Consider the following 13,801-nt stretch of genomic DNA (forward strand, 5'->3'; position numbering starts at 1 on the left):
GCAGGTGCCATGTTTTCCCTGAGATGACCAGCTGTACCGCCTGTAAGCCAATATAAATATCTCCTCCCTCAGGTGGTTTCCATTAAGTCGCCATGACCAAAAAGAAAAGAAACTAACGCAGAGGGGAAGCACGAGGTTTGAGAAGGAAGAGAACAAAATCACAGGCATCACAACTTTATATAGGAAAACCTCAAAGAATTAACTTAAGCCTCCTTTAACTAGTGAGTGAGTGTAGCAAAATACCAGGAATCGGTTAATATGCAAGAAAGCGTCAGTTGCTTACTCAAATATTATCAATAACCAATTAAATTTGAAGTTAAGAGCAAAATGCAACTTATATTAGGCCTGCCTGCTGGAAGGGGACTGACAGAGATGCTCCTGTATTCTTTCCTAAGTTGGTTCTTTTTTTTTTTTTTTCCCAAAACAGGGTTTCTCTGTGTAGCCTTGGCTGTCCTGGCCTCACTTTGTAGACCAGGCTGGCCTCGAACTTATAGTGATCCGCCTGCCTCTCTCTCTCAAGTGCTGGGATTAAAAGTGTGTGCCACCACATCTGGCTCCTAAATTGGTTCTTTCCCTGTTTGATCCTCAGATCTTACGGTGTGTGCGGCCTCGACGTCTACCTCTAAGGTCAGCATCACGAAGGTCCACGCACACAGGCAGTGCATCTTCCTGTTTCCCAGGACCACAGCCCTTCACACCTGTTTCTGTCAGTGTGTACTCTGGACAAAGATCATCAGTTCCAGGATAACTGCCCAGTGCCCTGAGTGAGAGGGGGCACCTTTGGCTCTCTCTCTCTCTCCTTTCAATACTGGTTGTATTCTTAAATCTTACATTGAAATAATTTTAAGTTTACAAAAGTGTCTTAACTGAAACAGGAAGTTCCCGTATACTTTTCACCAAGCTTTCTCTCGCATAAACATTGCAGCCAGTCATGGCATAGTTACTGACACTAGGAAACGATCACCAGTACTGTCAATAACTAAACCAGACTTCCCTTGAATGTCGCCAGCTTCCCACTGGGCTCTTTCTGTTTTAGACTTTCGCACTGCATCTGGCTGTCTTGTCCCCTTAGTCTCTCATCTATGACAACGTTTTGGTCTGTTTTTTTCTTGACCTTAGACACTTGGAGGAACACTCATCAGGTTGGAGAGCTCTCTGTAAGATTAGGTGGTATATGTCATTCCAGATCTCGGCTTTTCCCACAGTAGTTTGAGTTATTTTCCTTGAAAAAAAGATGGCTTCTAAATTTTGTTACTATTTCCTCCCTATGTACTGCTAGGTTTGTGAGATTTTTGAAAAATCCATTTATAGCCGGGTGGTAGTGGTGTATGCTTTTAATCTCAGTGCTCAGGAGGCAGAGGCAGGCAAACCACTGTGAGTTCAAGGCCATCCCTGTCTACAGAACAAGCTCCAGAACAGCCAAGGCTACACAAAGAACCCCTATCTTGAAAAACCAAAATAAATATAATATAAATAAAATCCATTTGCCATGCTTTAGTGGGATTTCAGACATAGTGAAACTGAATCGTTATATTTAATCTGTCATCTTTAGCTTGTAGATAAAAATTTCAGAGAAACATTTTTGGTCACTCTTACTGTTATTGTTCTGTGGGTAGAGTTGTCATAATTCTGTCATGGATATGATCCACAAACGTCACTAGCCTTAGTTTTATGTCATTGTTACAGTCTTTAAGAGCTGTGATGAGGGATGCAGTCCAGACTACAGATACCCATCGCCTCGCTCCTTCAGCCCACACAATGCTGTCCATGTACCTATCATATCCCACACATCCACACATCCCACACATCCACACATCCTCACATCCGCACATCCACACATCCACACATCCACACATCCCACACATCCACACATCCACACATCCCACACATCCACACATCCACACATTCACACATCCCACACATTCACACATCCCACACATCCACACATCCTCACATCCGCACATCCACACATCCACACATCCTCACATCCGCACATCCACACATCCACACATCCCACACATCCACACATCCACACATCCACACATCCACACATCCTCACATCCGCACATCCACACATCCCACACATCCGCACATCCACATATCCTCACATCCCACACATCCACACATCCACACATCCCACACATCCACACATCCACACATCCACACATCCACACATCCTCACATCCGCACATCCACACATCCACACATCCACACATCCTCACATCCGCACATACACACATCCACACATCCCACACATCCACACATCCACATATCCACACATTCACACATCCCACACATTCACACATTCACACATCCCACACATCCACACATCCTCACATCCGCACATCCACACATCCACACATCCCACACATCCACACATCCCACACATCCACACATCCACACATCCACACATCCACACATCCACACATCCCACACATCCACACATCCACACATCCCACACATTCACACATCCACACATCCCACACATCTCACACATCCACACATCCCACACATCCACACATCCACACATCCACACATTCACACATCCCACACATTCACACATCCACACATCCACACATCCACACATCCACACATCCACACATCCCACACTTTCACACATTCACACATCCCACACATCTACACATCCCACACATCCATACATCCACACATCCACACATCCACACATCCCACACATCCACACATCCACACATTCCACACATTCACACATCCACACATCCACACATCCCACACATCCCACACATCCACACATTCACACATCCACACATCCCACACATCCACACATCCACACATCCCACACATCCACACATCCCACACATCCACACATCCACACATCCATACATCCCACACATCCACACATCCTCACATCCGCAATCCACACATCCACACATCCACCCATCCTCACATCCCACACATCCACACATCCCACACATCTCACACATCCACACATCCACACATCCACACATCCCACACATTCACACATCCACACATCCACACATCCCACACATCCCACACATCCACACATCCACACATTCACACACCCCACACATCCACACATCCACACATCCTCACATCCCACACATCCACACATCCTCACATCCGCACATCCGCACATCCACACATCCACACATCCCACACATCCACACATCCACACATCCACACATCCTCACATCCCACACATCCACACATCCCACACATCCACACATCCTCACATCCCACACATCCACACATCCTCACATCCACACATCCACACATCCACACATCCCACACATCCACACATCCACACATCCTCACATCCCACACATCCACACATCCACACATCCACACATCCTCACATCCCACACATCCACACATCCTCACATCCGCACATCCACACATCCACACATCCACACATCCTCACATCCGCACATCCACACATCCACACATCCCACACATCCACACATCCACACATCCACACATCCTCACATCCCACACATCCACACATCCCACACATCCACACATCCACACATCCCACACATCCACACATCCCACACATCCACACATCCACACATCCACACATCCCACACATCCCACACATCCACACATCCACACATCCACACATTCACACATCCCACACATTCACACATTCACACATCCACACATCCACACATTCACACATCCACACATCCACACATCCACACATCCCACACATCTACACATCCCACACATCCATACATCCACACATCCACACATCCACACATCCCACACATCCACACATCCCACACATTCACACATCCACACATCCACACATCCCACACATCCCACACATCCACACATCCACACATCCCACACATCCACACATCCACACATCCACACATCCCACACGTCCACACATCCACACATCCACACATCCACACATCCTCACATCCCACACATTCACACATCTACACATTCACACATCCCACACATCCCACACATCCACACATCCACACATCCCACACATCCACACATCCACGCATCCCACACATCCCACACATCCACACATCCACACATCCGACACATCCACACATCCACACATCCGACACATCCACACATCCACACATCCACACATCCCACACATCCACACATCCCACACAGCCACACAGCCACACAGCCACACAGCCACACATCCACACATCCACACATCCCACAGCACCGCCCCACCCGAGCTGTCCAACTTCTCTCTCATCTGTACTTCCTGCTTGCAGTGAGCTGATGGCTTCTGTCAGAACTACGGATAGGCTTTTGCTTCTGTAGTTCGGTTTTCTGGACTGACTTCTACCCGGTATGTTCTCATCAGAACTGTAGAAGTTTGGAAACGTAGTTTTTGTTAGACTAAAGCCTTTGGTGTAGACAAGATGTGGGGAAGAAGTGGTTACGCTCTGTTCCTTTGTTTGCGCAGACAGGGTGCACACACATTTTCTTACCGTAACGCAAGCCCAAAATGTTCCTGCCTAGCAAGAGGTGCTATTTTATGCCTAACCACATACAAATAGGTAACAGCCACTTGTGTCCTGTCACATTATCAAAAGGTTGTGTGGAATCTCTTCCAGGTTTAGGGTCCCCAGAATGTCAAATCTAAGACTCCTCTGTTGCTCATTTATAACAGGAAACACACGACTGATGCTTCTGGGAAGTGGCCAGGACAGGAGAAGGCTCTTCAGGATGTTGCAAGTCCCTAGATCTATTCAGTGGTGCCCAGAGTGCCAGTGGCTAAGAAGGGCTCATGGCTTCTTTGAGCAAGACTCAACAGGAAAATTACCAAACAAATATCTAACGTCTGAGATCACAACTGAGCCTACTTCTTCTGGCAGAACCATTTCTTCTTCTTTTGAGAAGTCCGTAGCTTACTCTCTTCTTCCCTGGTAGAAACTGGAAGATGAATATGCGAGTCTAAAGGGTTACCTTCGCTGTCCTTTCCGAGCGTTAGCTGTTCAGGCAGTACATTAAGTATAGTGTCAAGGCTGGGCATGCACAGTAGCTGTCTATCATCAAGTGGAAAGTATATGTAAGTCCAGACTCAAGTGAGTCCAGAAGACACGTGCATTTACATCAATGCATGCAGTGTTCTGGCATCCACAATGACTACTTCTGCTGCCTCGGGGTGGCGGCGGGGCAGGGGTGGGGGTGGGGGGCGTGGGGATGGGTTGGTCGGGGAAGAAGGGTCTTCCTCACTTTCCACTTAACATTTTTTTGTTTTAAATTTTCTATTTTTATTTTAAAATATATTTTATTAATTTATTCATATTACATCTCAAGTGTTATCCCATCCCTTGTATCCTCCCATTCCTCCCTCCCTCCCATTTTCCCCTTACTCCCCTCCCCTGTGACTGTGACTGAGGGGGACCTCCTCCCCCTGTATATGTTCATAGAGTATCAAGTCTTTTCTTGGTAGCCTGCTATCCTTCCTCTGAGTGCCACCAGGCCTCCCCATCCAAGGGACGCAGTCAAATATGGGGCACCAGAGTTCATGTGAACGTCAGACCCTACTCTCCACTCAATTGTGGAGAATGTCCTGTCCTTTGGGTAGATCTGGGTAGGGGTTCGAAGTTTACTGCACATATTGTCCTTGGCTGGTGCCATAGTTTGAGCAGGACCCCTGGGCCCAGATCTGCCCATCATAATGTTCTTCTTGTAGGTTTCTAGGACCCTCTGGATCCTTCTATTTGCCCATTCACCCATACATCTCTCACCTAGAGTCCCAATAGGATGTCCTCCCCTCTGTCCCACTTTCCTGGTAAGTGAAGGCTTTCATGGGACATGCCCCTTGGGCTAGTGTGCAGATATAAGTGAGTATATACCATCTGACCACTTAAGGTTTTTACGGAGAGTTCTGTATAACACACTGAAGGAAAAGCGAAAGCTTGGACTACCTTCACAAAAAGCTCTGTATCTTATGCTAGTACAAGCATATTCACCCAGGGCTGCCACCGAAAAGGAAGCGTCAAGAGACGCTCCTGCAGACATCAGGGCTTTGAGCAGTGTATCTTGCAGTAACTGTGGCCAGGAAGCAGAGGTGGCCTGCGATACAGGTCCGCACTTACTTATGGAAAGCAGATCTTTAGTCACGGGTCAGAAACGTGAGCATCTTTGAAAGACTGGTAAAAAAAGATGATTGAAACTGAGGACATGAGTGGGTCTTTCAGAGATGAGCACATGATAAAGGGACTGGCATGGACACTTGCCAAGCACAGAGACCCTGGCAGAGGCCATGGAACAGAGACAGGAAAGATGGCTTGCCCTGCGGCTGCCAGCCTTCACCTTTCCTCACCCCCCTCACCCTAGTTTTAATGGACCTGTGTACAAAGTGTCCACAATGTCAGGAATAGAGGCACAAAGTAAACAACATGGACTCCCCCTGCTGAGCTAATCTGTCGGTTGGCGCTGTTGAGTGCCTAAACTACCAAGAGCAGAAGCTAGGCTTTGAGTTCCGGATATGTAGCGCCATTTGTCCAGGGTATTAGCCAATCATCTGTTAGAAGACTGAGTAGAGTATCCTTCCCACTATGGAAGTTTTTTTTTTTTAAGATTTATTTATTTATTGTGTATACAGTGTTCTGCCTGCATGTATGCCTGCATGCCAGAAGAAGGCACCAGATCTCATTATACATAGTTATGAAGGCTCGGAGGCAGAGGCAGGTGGATCGCTGTGAGTTCGAGGCCAGCCTGGTTTACCAAGTGAGTCCAGGACAGCCAAGATAACGTAGAGAAACCCTGTCTCAAACAACAACAACAACAACAACAAAAACAAACAAAGAAACAAAACAAAACCAAGATAAATAAATGGTTGTGAGCCATCATGTGGTTGCTGGGAATTGAACTCAGGACCTCTGGAAGATCAGCCAGTGCTCTTAACTGCTGAGCCATCTCTCCAGCCCTGGAAGAATTTTTTTTAAAGCTGTAACAGACAAACAGTTGGGTACAGATTCACTTTTCCAGCTGAACTGTGCTTCTACAAGTACATTCACAAAAGCCGCCTCCTTTTGTCATGATATTCTACTTAACACAGCTTCTGACCAAGGACACATGTAACAACAGAGTGCACCTAAAATGTTTGAGCTATAGAAACAAAGAAACAACCTTTTGTAAGGTTGGGACTCTTCTATAGGCGCTTGCCTACCATACATGGGTCCATGATTCCGTAGCTGGAGGGTGACTTCCCTCAGTCATAGTTTCTCTCCCCTTTGCCCCCAAGCATCTCACTGAATTGTCCTGTTTAGTTAAAAGGGAATAGAGTTGCTTCTGGAAAGCAAGAGAAATTGGTACAGCTCGGAATGATGCCACCGAGATAACAAAAGTCAAGGGGAAACTCCGGCAACAAGAGTTAGGCTCTTCAGGGAGGATGTGCTAGGTACCACATTTGGTAGATGCTGGCTCAGGGGAAAGAGAACATGAAATAATCAGGGGGGAAACTATGAATTAACTTAGGAGGGAGGTAAAAGACCTCTATAATAAAGACTTTAACATACTGAAGAAAGACTCCGAGGCAGACAGAAAATGGAAACACCGCTCATGGCCATGGGCTTGTGTTTTAATACTATGAAAACAGCCACAGTGCTAAAAGCGTTCTAGGGGCTCAATGCAAACTCCATGAGTTCCAACACATTTTTTTTCACAGAACTAGAAAAAAAATCCTAAAATTCATACAAAAGTACAAAAGATCCCAAATAGCCAAAGTAATCCTATGTCAAAAAAGCAAAGCTGGAAACACAATTGCCTGGTTTCAAATTATCTTACAGAACCATACCAAAAGCAGTTTTGTGCTGGCAAAATCAATCAACCAATCAAAAAACTCAATCAGCAATATGAAGACTAGTGGACTAGAGTAGACAACTCAGAAATAAACCCACATCTGATTATAAAAGCAAAAATCATACACTGGAAAGCAGCCCTTTTAACAATGGGAAACTGAGAAGACTGTCTCTCCATATGTAGAAGAATGTACCTCTCACCTGGTACAAATTTCAAATTTAAAAGCTAAAAATGGGGAGGGTGGTGATGGCGCATGCCTTTAATCCCAGCACTTGAGAGACAAAGGGAGGGAGATCTCTGTGAGTTTGAGATCAGCCTGATCTACAGAGCAAGTTTCAGGACAACCAAGGCTACACAAAAAACTCCTCTCTTAAAGAACAAACAAACAAAACAAAAACTAAAAGTGAAACTGCCACATGACCCAGTTATAAAACTCCTAGGTGTATGTCTGAAAAAACGTAATGGACCACATAGACAGAGAGCCCTGCAAACCACTGTTTACTGTGACACTATCCACGGCAGCCACGTTTTGACATCAGCCTGTTGCTCACCTATAGATGCACAGACAAAGCATGCTACATGTATGTACATAAAGAAACTAAGATTGTTATTTTCAAGAACAAAGATGGGACTGGACATCATCTGCTATGATAAAGCGAAATAAGCCAGAAACACAAAGACAAGTGTTTTCTTTCGCATACACGATCTGGATTTAAGTACTTATATGAGTATATATGCATGTCAGTGATGCTGTGACTTATGGAACATACTCATGACCAAGCAGTATGTATCAGTTAAGCAGGTGAGGGAAGGAAGGAAGGAATAAACAATTCATGACAAGTTTGGACAAACATTCTTCAGACTCTGTAACTGGAGAAAATAGGAATGGCGGAGAATGAGGACTCGTAAGCCTGTACTGAAACACACATGTCTGGAAAAGTCGACTGCCTTTGTTCTAGGAAGAACAGAAAGACCAGCAGGTGGGGACTATTTGGGACATTGAATGTGAGAAAAACACACAGAAACTTTTTTTTTTTTTTACAATGAATATCCATTAATTTTTAAAACTGTTGGAAAATATTTTTATCTATATGGCAAAATTCTGGCTTGTATTTAATTTTGTTCTTTTTGTTTTGTTTTGATTTTCAAGGAAGGGTTTCCCTGTGTAGCCTTGGCTGACTTGGATTTTCTTTGTAGACCAGGCTGGCCTTGAACTCACAGAGATCTGATTGCCTCTTCCTCCCTGAATGCTGGGGCTAAAGGCATACACCACCACACCCTGCTTAAAAAAATTTTTTAAAAAAAATTTTATCTGATTGGGTGTTTTGTCTACATTAGTATCTGTGTACCATGTGCATGCAGTGCACATGGCAGCCAAAAGAGGGCGTTGGATCTCCTGAGACTGGAGTAACGGAAGGCTGTGAGCTGGCTGCTACGTTTTAGGAAGCTGAGCCTGGGTCCTCTGGAGGAGCAGCCAGTGCTGTTAACTCCTGAGCCATCTCTCCAGTCCCCCTGGCTTGAGTTTAAATGGAGTTCAGGGAGATCAACTTCTAACGTAGAACAGCAGCTGTTTTGGTTTGCTCTAGACACTGAGTTTGACACTGTAACTGAGACAAGGTTTCTCTGTGTAGCCTTGGCCATCCTGGACCTGCTTTGTAGACCAGGCTGGCCTTGAACTCAGAGAGGTCCGCCTGCCTCTGCCTCCCTGAGTGCTGGGATTAAAGGCGTGCGCCACCACGACCGGCTGGAAATGGTATTTCGTAGTGTCTCATGGTAGCTGCCATTCAGACCCATCCCACAGCAGATCTGGCCTAGCATTCCAGGGAGAGTAGATCAGAAGTGAGATGTAACAGAACTGTTCTGCGCACCCATCACTCCCTTAGCAGAATGTGCGTGTAGCATAAACAGAGTCTCCTTCATCATGGCTTCTGCTCCTTGGAAAACTTCGTTGGTGACATCAGTTGGTGACACGTTCGAAGAACTGCAAGGATCTGGGTGACTAGGGAGGCTAGAGAAGGAGGAATTTGATCAGTTTTACTGGGACGCAGGGGAATGGGGTATGCAGGGGCGCAGAATCACCACACGGAGGGCGTTAATCGGAAAAAAAAAAATTCCAGTTAACTGTCACCAAGGTGACATCAACAGGCTCTCCCAGAAGCAGCTCCGGGTTAGAAGTGATAATCAGAGTTAATTTCTTTCTATGTTGCGCCATCTAGTGTTCATACTCATGTACTTCTTGCATCCTAGTTCGGATTAAAAAAGACAGAAGGCTTGCCCTCTCAGAGCGCGCACGCGGGGGTGGGGGTGGGGGCAGCCCCATTGTTCCTACACTCCAAGGTTTGCTTGGTCTTGTAGCAAATGCACCAGCCCAGCCTGGTGAGTTGCCCACACCCTAGCCCTCCCCCACCCTCCCCACGTTCCCAGGGTCTCAGGTTGTGCAGCAGCTCCGCACCCCTGTTCCTCCCAGTTCCCACACTCCCGGGCTTAGGTCATATAGGGCAGCTTGTGCACCAGCCCAGGCACACCTAGCCACGTCTCACAATCGTCCACTTTCTTGGACCACTAAATTGGAATGACCCCTGTCCCTCTAGTCAAACATCAACACTGAGTTCTTCATATCCAATCTAAAATCAAACATGCTTGGGCAACAGCAAAAACAGAATCAAACTTCCACTCAATAGAGGCAGGCATCTCATTTCATATACAGCTAATGAAGGAAGCCCATGTGACTTCCAGGCTATGTCGGAAAACCACAAACAACACAAAACACCAAGACAATACAGAGTCCCCTATACCCTCTAATATGTATAAATGTTCTCTGATACAATGACCTAGATAAAACAGCATTAGACTATTTTAAAAAATCATAAACACAGTCATAGAAACCAAGGAATTCAAAGAAGAAATGAACAAACGGATTGGGATAAACTCCAAAAGGGAGTTCAAGAAAACACAAATATATAACTGAACGAAATGATGAAGACAACTTAGGATTTGAATTCAGTAATCGAAAATACTGAAGAAATTCAAGCTGAAATAAAAGTGGAATTAAAAAAAACCCAATTAGAAAACTCAAGATCCAGTAGAAAGGATCAATTAAAGCATCAGAGCTTGATGGAAGAATTGGAGCACTCCATCTATACTAATTAAAAAACATGAGAATTCATATTGCCCTATCTCTTAGGTAATAATTAAGGAAGGTTTCTTTAGTTACAAAAGTGATGTTATATGGAAGCATGAAAGCTGAGCAGTGGTGGCACACGTCTTTAATCCCAGCACTCCCTCGGGAGGCAGAGGCAGGTGGATCTCTGTGAGTTCGAGGCCAGCCTGGTCTACAAAGAGAGTTTGAGGACAGCCAAGGCTAATACAGAGAAACCCTGTCTCAAAAAGCCAACCAACCAACCAGACATATGGAAGCACAGAAGACCCTAGCAAGCAAAAGCATCCTGAACAAAAAGAAAATTTCTGGGGATAATACCATTCAAGATTTTGGGCTATACTACAGAGCTATGGAAATAAAGCCAGCATGGTACTGGCACAAAGCTGGACATGTAGACCAGTGGAACAACATAGAAGACCCAACATGAGTGCTCATGATTACAGTCATCTCATATTTGACCAAGATGCCAAAAATACACACTGAAGGAAAGATAGCATCACCAACCAATGTTGCTGCGAAAACTGAGGTCCATATGCAAAAGAATGAAATTAGATCCACACCTTTCATCCTAAGCAAAAATCAACCCCAAGAAGAGCAAGGACCCCAAGGTAAAACCTGAAATACTGAAATTTCTATAAGGAAAGCAATGGCGGTACCCTACAAGATTTAAGTACAGGAAAGGACTTTCTGAATAGGACTCCATTGGCTTAGAAACTACAACCAATGAGTGAGAAAAGGGGCCTCACCAAACTAAAAGGCCTCCGCACAGCAAAGGAAACAGTTGAATGAAGAAGAACCCAAGAGAGTGGGAGACAGCCTTCGCCAGCCATACATCTAATAGAAAACTAATATCCAGAATATACAAAGAACCCAAACAACAAAGAATCTGGAAAACAAACGACCCAACTGAAAAGTGGGAAATGAATCGTGAGTTCTCAAAAGGAGAAATGAAACGTGACTAAGGAACAGCTTAAGAAGTTTTCAACATCCTTAGCAATCAGGAAAATGCAAATTGAAACTACCTTGAGAATTTATCTTGTCCCAGTTATAATGTCTAAGATCAAGAGAAAAAAAACAGGCTATTTCTTTTACTCTCTCACTCACTCTTTCTCTCTCTCATAGGCACCTCCCTCTCTCTCCCTCTCTGCTCCCTCCCTCTCTCCTCCCTCCCCATTTCCCCACAATAAACCTCCTTTATACCAGAAAGAAAAAATACTATGCCTGTAATCCCAGCAGTCTAGGAGGCAGAGGCAGAGGCAGCAGAGCCGTGTGAGTTTTAAGCCAGCCTGGCCTACAAAGGGAGTCCAGGACAGTCAAAGCTACACATAGAAACCCTGTCTGAAAAAACATGGTACAGAGCCAGCTGGTGGTGGCACATGCCTTCATCCTAGCACTAGGGAGGCAGAGGCAGGCAGATATCTGAGTTCAAGGCCAGCCTGGTCTACAGAGTGAGTTCTAGGACAAACTGAGTACGGATGTAAACAGAATTCTCAAAAGTCCAAACTCAAAATGGCTAAGAAATGCTTAAAGAAATGCTCAAAATTCTTAGCCATCAGGGAAATGCAAATCAAAAGTACTTTGAGATTTTACCTTGCACTCATCAGAATGGCAAAGACTATATATATATATATATGTGTGTGTGTGTGTGTGTGTGTGTGTGTGTGTGTGTGTGTGTGTGTGACAGCTCATGCTGGTGAGGATATGGAGTGGGGAGAACTCTCCTCCGTTGTTGGTAGGAGTGCAAACTCATAGTCACTATGGAATTCGGTGTGGCAGTTCCTCAGGAAGAATGGAATCTATCTAGCCCAACATCCAACTCTACCACTCTTGGACATATACCCAAAGGATGCTTCATCCTCCCACAGAGGTACCTGTCTATGTTCATTATTGCTCTAGTCATAATAGCCAGAATTGGAAACAACCTAGGTTTCCCTCAACAGAAGAATGAATAACAAAAAATGTGGTATGTTTACACAATGAAATATTACTTAGCTGTTAAAAACAATGAAATCATGAAATTCACAGGTAAATGGATGGAACTTAAAAAAAAGAAATCATCCTGAGTGAGTTATCCCACACCCGGAAAGACAAATATAGTATCTCTTTGCTTAAATATAAATATTAGCTGTGAAGTTGATGATAACCAAGCTACAATTTGTAGAAGCAAGGAGGTTAGGTATAGAGTATGGGGATGGGGTGGAGGACAGAAAATATTATTAAGAAAGGAAAATGGAATAGATAGTTATGGATGGGGGAAGGGACCAGAACAAGAGGATCAAATGGGGAGGCGGAGGGGAGGGGGGACAAGGGATGGTATATGGGGAAAGACAGCTAAAATTAAGGGCCATTTGAGGGTAGTATGGAAACCTAGCGCACATATATATATACATGAATATATAGAATATATTCTAACTGAAATTGCCAAATAATAGAGACAGAGCTTCAATTGGCCATCTCTTATTACCAATGAAGCTTCCAGTTCTAAGACTTGATTACATTTAATTGAGCTGTTGGCCTGGGGGGGTTCCATGGGAATCCATCCAGGCTGCTGCCAAGACTATAGGTTGCTCTCTATACAAACTGACGGCAAGACCCCGTTGCTGAAGACAACACTTATACAATTCATTGAACATAGAGAAGTCAAGCTGGTGCCTACATCTTCAGTACAGGAAGATGCTCTGAATACTTACTACCAAAGGGGAAATGTAAACACCAACTCAGCCATAAGCCTTTGTATTGACAATGGTGTCCTGTCTGAAACACGTTATTACAACGGTGACACAAAGCTTGTGGGAGTAACCAGTCATTATCTGTTCCCACTCCATGAGATGGAACCCATAGCCAAGACTGCTT

Source organism: Acomys minous (assembly GCF_964271855.1).
Source record: "Acomys minous genome assembly, chromosome: 10".
Classification (NCBI taxonomy): domain Eukaryota; kingdom Metazoa; phylum Chordata; class Mammalia; order Rodentia; family Muridae; genus Acomys; species Acomys minous.